Consider the following 5,741-nt stretch of genomic DNA (forward strand, 5'->3'; position numbering starts at 1 on the left):
TGAATATCAACCATTTCTTTTTGGTACAGTTGTTAAGTGCTGTCGAGTCAATTCCGACCCATAGCGACCCTGTATAGGGTTTCTGAGGAGCAGCTGGTGAGCTTGAACTGCTGACCTTGCGGTTCAAACGGCTTTGCAGTTGCAGTCTGGCGCATTAACCCACAGCACCACATCAGGACTCCATTGGTACAGTACAGTAACTCTGTATATTCTGTCCATCTTCCTTTTGATGCTTTCTGCATCATTCAATATTTTGCTCATAGAATCCTTCAGTATTTCAAGTTGAGGCTTGGAGTTGTTTTTTCCCCCAGTTCCCTCAGCTTGAGAAATGCTGAATGTGTTTTTCTCTTTTGGTTTTCTAACTTTAGGTCTTTGCACATTTCGTTGTAGTATTTGACTTTGTCTTCTTGAGCTGACCTTTGAAAAATTCTGTTCAGTTCTTTTACCTCCTCATTTCTTCCATTTGCTTTAGCAGATGTATGCTGGAGAGCAAGTTTCAGAGTCTTTTCTAACATATATGTTTTGGTCTTTTCCGTCTTTTTTTTAAATGTTTTATTGTGAATTATATGGTAGTTTACATGAGAGAACTTTAGTTTTACATTCATTCCATCGTATATCATCTCATTGCCATGGTTCCAATCCCCTCCATGCATCATCAACCAACCAAAGGGTATATCCTAGAAGCCCGCCCCCTGGTCATCAGCACACAGCCCCTTTCCCTCTCTGAGTCTAAAGTCCCCAACTGCTCCATCTCTCCACGTCATCATCTCTGCCTCCATCTCAGGCATCACTGCTTCTCTGGGTAGGGTCTCGCTCTCGGCTCTTCTCCGTTGATGGTCCCAGATACCTCCGCTCTTAGCCTGTAGAATTAATCACTCCCTTCCTTGTTCCAAAACGTCTACCTTTGGATTTCCAACCCTCATAATCTGTCCTGATAATCATTATTCACTACAGTATCACGAGTTACCCATCTATATTTCCTTTCATCCGCTCCGCCCAGACAGATTGAATGGTACCCACTGGAGATTCTGCCTTCCTCCATGCTCCCTAGCACTAGGTTCCCCCTTGAAAGCTTGTAAGCCAGTCCACTTCTTGCCTTTGTAGTCCCCCCCTCCCCATTTGAGTATCCAATGACCAAGTTGCCTATCTCCGTCCACTCTGTGTGTGGAGGGGTTGGGAATGATTCTTGCTTTAAGGATTTGTTCCTTCTTTTGAGGTGCTGCTCCATAGGTATAGGTCAAGTTCATCAGATTATATCAGCTCACTGTTTTGTTTTTTTTCCCTCTTCTATCTTCCCCTGGTTGAGCTCTGATCATCCAGTCATCCGGTCCAGGTCACGTGGGTATCATCTGCATTTTCTGTCTTCTTAATGACTTTTGCTTTCTTCCTATATGATGTTCTTGATGTCATCCTACAACTTTTCTGTTCTTTGATCTTTACTATCTAGTACATCAAATCTCTTCTTCAGATGATCTCTAAACTCAGGTGGGATATGTTCAAGGTCATATTTTGGCTTTTGTGTACTTGTTTTAATTTCTTTAGCTTCAGCCTGAACTTGCATGTAAGCAATTGGTGATCTATTGCACAGTCTGCCCTTGGCCTTGTTTTGGTTGATGATATGGAGCTTTTTCACTGTCACATTCCACAGATACTGTAAATTTGATTTCTTTATATTCCATCTGGTGAGTTCCTTGTGTATAATCATCTTTATGTTGTTTAAAAAAGGTGTTTACAGTGAAGTCACTGATCTTTTAAAATTCTATCATGCGATCTCCAGCATCATTTGTATCACCAAGGCCGTATTTTCCAACTACTGATCTTTCCTCTTTGTTTCCAACTTTTGCATTCCAGTCACCAGTAATTATCAATACATCTTGACTGCATGTTTGATTAATTTCAGACTGAAGAAGTTGGTAGAATTTTTCAATTTTATCATCACTGGCATTAGTAGTTGGTGCATAAATTTCAGTAATAGTGGTATTAAGTGGTCTTCCTTGTAGGCGTATGGATATTATCCTATATAGACAGCATTGTACCTCAAAACAGATCTGGGTATGTTCTTTTTGATGATGAATGTAATGCCATTCCTTTTCCATTTGTTATTCCCGGCATAGGAAACTATGTGATTGTCAGATTCAAAATGACCAATACCAGTCCATTTCAGCTCACTAATAACTAGGATATTGATATTTATTTGATCCATTTTCATTTTGAAAATTTCCAATTTTCCTAGATTCATACTTCATACATTCCATGTTCTGATTATTAATGGGATGCTTACAGCTGTTTCTCTTCATTTTGAGTTTTGCCCCATCAGCAAATTCAGGTCCCAAAGACTTTACTCTATTGGCATCATCTGGTCAACTCTACTTTGAGGAGGTGGTTCTTTCCCAGTCATATTTTGAGTGCCTTCCAACCTGAGGGGCTCTTCTTCCGGCACTGTATCTGACAGTATTCTGGTTTAGCAGGTTTCAATGTTCTGGTGCTGACAGTATTCCACTGCTATTCTAAGGTTTTTAGAGACTAATTATTTGGAAGTAGTGAGCCTCTCCTTCTTCCTAGTCTGTCTTTGTCTGGAAGCTCAGCTGAAACCTATCCACCATGGGTGACCCTGCTGGCATTTAAATACCTGTGGCATAGCTTCCAGAATCACGGCAACGCGCAAGCCACCATAGTAAGACAAACTGTCAGATGAATGATCCTCATATATTATTTGACTTTTTGTGATTGATTTATTTCACTCATTGTAATGTTTTCCAGCTTCATCTATATTGTGTAGTATTCCATTGTATTACGTGTACCACCATTTGTTTATCCATTTATCTGTAGATGGACACTTAGGCTGTTCCAGTCTTTTTGTTATTGTGAATAATATTTCAATGAACATGGATGTGTATGTCTGGTTTTGTCACAGCTCTCATTTCTGTAGGACAAGAGTGGGATTGCTGGGTAATATGGTATTTCTATTCCTACCTGTTTAAGGATGCGCACTGGACTGCTAACCACAGGGTCACAATTCAAGCCAACCAGCTGCTCCTCAGAAATCCTATACAGGGTTGCTATGAGTCGGTTCCAACTTGAAGGCACTTAACAACAACATATGATTTTCCATAGTGATTGTTCTGTTTTAACAGTCCCAGCTGCAGTGTGTAAGAGTTACAGTCTCACAACCTTGCCAGCATTTGTTGTTTTCTTCTGGTTGTTTTTTTGATTGGTGTCAAAACAGGGATGGGGTGGGACAGGGGTTGGGTTTGGGGAGGTGAGACAGTATCTCATTCATTGTATTTTTTGATTTGCATCTCACTGTGACTTTACCACAAGGTGGCTGGCTGGCTTTGTGCTGTGGAGTTGTTTCCGACTCATAGTGACCCTGTACAGGGTTTCTGAGGCTGTAAATCTTTACCGGAGCAGTACGCCTCATCTTTCTCCTGTGAAACAGCTGGTAGTTTCAAACTGCTGACCTTGTGGTTCGCAGCCCGATTCGTAACCACTATGCTACCAGAACTCCTTAGGCAGTTTAAACCCAGAAGTTTAAAGCCATAAGGCTGCTTATTGTAAACCCTATTACAGGGTCTCTGTGAGTTGGAACCGAATTGATGGCACTTAACAACAACACCATCTCTTCATGTGCGTGTTAGTTGCCTGATTGTAGTCTTTGGTGAAGTGTTTGTTGTCCTTTGCTCATTTATAGGTTGAATTGTTAGCCTTTTTTGTTGTTGAGGTGTTGGAATTATCTATAAAAATTAGAGATTGACTCTTGTCCGATAGCTTGTTGCCAATTGTTTTTGTCCAGTCTGTAGGTTCTCATTTTGCTCTTGTTGTGGTTAAGTAATTATTGGGAGGTCCCAGTTATCTAGTTTATCTTCTGCCTTTTGTGCATTTTTGGTTATGTTTGATACATATTTCTCTTTTTCCTTAGAAAATAGGAAGATCAAACCAGGGGCCTGTATTTCTGCAGTTGACCATAGTTCCTAATTAGCAACTGTGTCACTTACTGATACTTACTCGCTTGGCTTCTTTATACATTTGCAATAAAAGTCTGGATACAGCCTCTTTTAAGCTAGTGCCTCTGAATTTCAGTTTTTTAGTCTGTGAAATAGAGCGAAAGACAACACTCTGAAAGGTTGTTGAGAGGATTTTTCTCCGTCCTGGTGGATGCTGTAGGATCAGCACTACACTGTGAACAAGATTGGCAATTCAGACAAACCAACTGCTCCTTGGGAACCCTATACAGGGCTGTTATGATACGAAAACGACTCAGTGGCACTTTACAGCAACAGTCTTATTTTAAAGCAAACCTGTCTTTTCATATCACCTGTAAATATTTTGGCATTATCTCCAAAATATACAGAGTCTTTGAAAAAAACAAAACGGAAGAAGAACAACAAAACATAACCACAGTATAATGGAAATTTTCCATTATATTTTAATTCTATTTGCAGCACCTTTTGTATTATAACATAAAACAAAAATTCTATTTGCAGCACCTTTTGTATTATAACAAAACAACTCTTCCCCCTCTCCCCCAAAAGAATAATAGGTATTTATTGTCTAAACTTTTAATTGTTTCATAAATGTATTTTTTTGATCAAATGGGATAACAGCTTGCTTAAAGTAGGTGCCAAATAAGGCGTGCACATTTTGATTGACTGATGGCGCTCCTAAGAGAAATAATACTAAAATGCTTGCCTGTCTTATGAATATTGGTTTCCCTTGCCTACTATTATAAAATAGGTACTTGAATGGGATAGAAAGGAATATGGGACACATGATTACAGAAGACTTATAAGCCCATCTAAAGTCTGTAGCTGATTGGAATATATAAAAGGTGTTCTAGAACTTGCCCAGTGAAATAGGCCTCTTGCAAAGCCTTTGCAGAGTATAGGACCTTAGGTGGAATTCTGAGTCCCATCCAGAATATTCTGAGGTTGGAAATTCCCACTAGCAAGGACAAGCAGACCAGCTTGGAACAGCTAGAGTGACAGAAGATACATCTTCAAAAAAAGGTCATCAGGAAAAACCCAAAACAAAAATGTCAGCATAACTGGCTACTACAAGAATAAGCAAACTGTTCGCTGGGAAGTCATCCAGGCAAGCAATCAAGTTCCTTAAGGACAAACTCCCCTCTAAGACTGAAACTCAAAGGTACACATAAACAGGCATGTAAGCTTGCTGGCGACCACATTGGTCTACTGGTGAGTGGAAGCGGGGGAAAGGCAACAATGAATAAATGGACTGAGTTCAACCATGGTCCATTGACTCCCGTTGACATGAGATGACAGAGAGAAGAATAAGGGCTTGTTGGTCCAAAGTGTGGTGAGACCTGGGGACACTTGAGTACATGGACAAGGACATAGCCACAGAGGGCTAGAACTGAGAGTGAAGCAATCAGCTGATATGAGTTGATGGGAGATGCACAAGAACACCCAAACTTGCAGACCGTACCATTTGACCTATCCTTGATGGCTTGATACCATTTGACCTATCCTGGATGGCTTGATAATCAGAACTCAACTAGAGGAAGATTACAAAAAATAAAAAAGTTTTTGATAAAGGAAACAACTGTAAATTGCAACAATTTGATGAACCTGACCTCTACTCTAGAGGTAGTAACTCTAAATACCAACAGAGAGGGAAGGAGTCTTCACATCAAGTATCAATGCTATTAGCTCTGTACACAGGGTAGATAGGGACAAGCCACTTAGAGATTGGCTACCTAAAATGAGGGGGCAATAAAGGCA

The sequence above is a fragment of the Chrysochloris asiatica genome, unplaced genomic scaffold (assembly GCF_000296735.1).
Source record: "Chrysochloris asiatica unplaced genomic scaffold, ChrAsi1.0 scaffold00057, whole genome shotgun sequence".
Classification (NCBI taxonomy): domain Eukaryota; kingdom Metazoa; phylum Chordata; class Mammalia; order Afrosoricida; family Chrysochloridae; genus Chrysochloris; species Chrysochloris asiatica.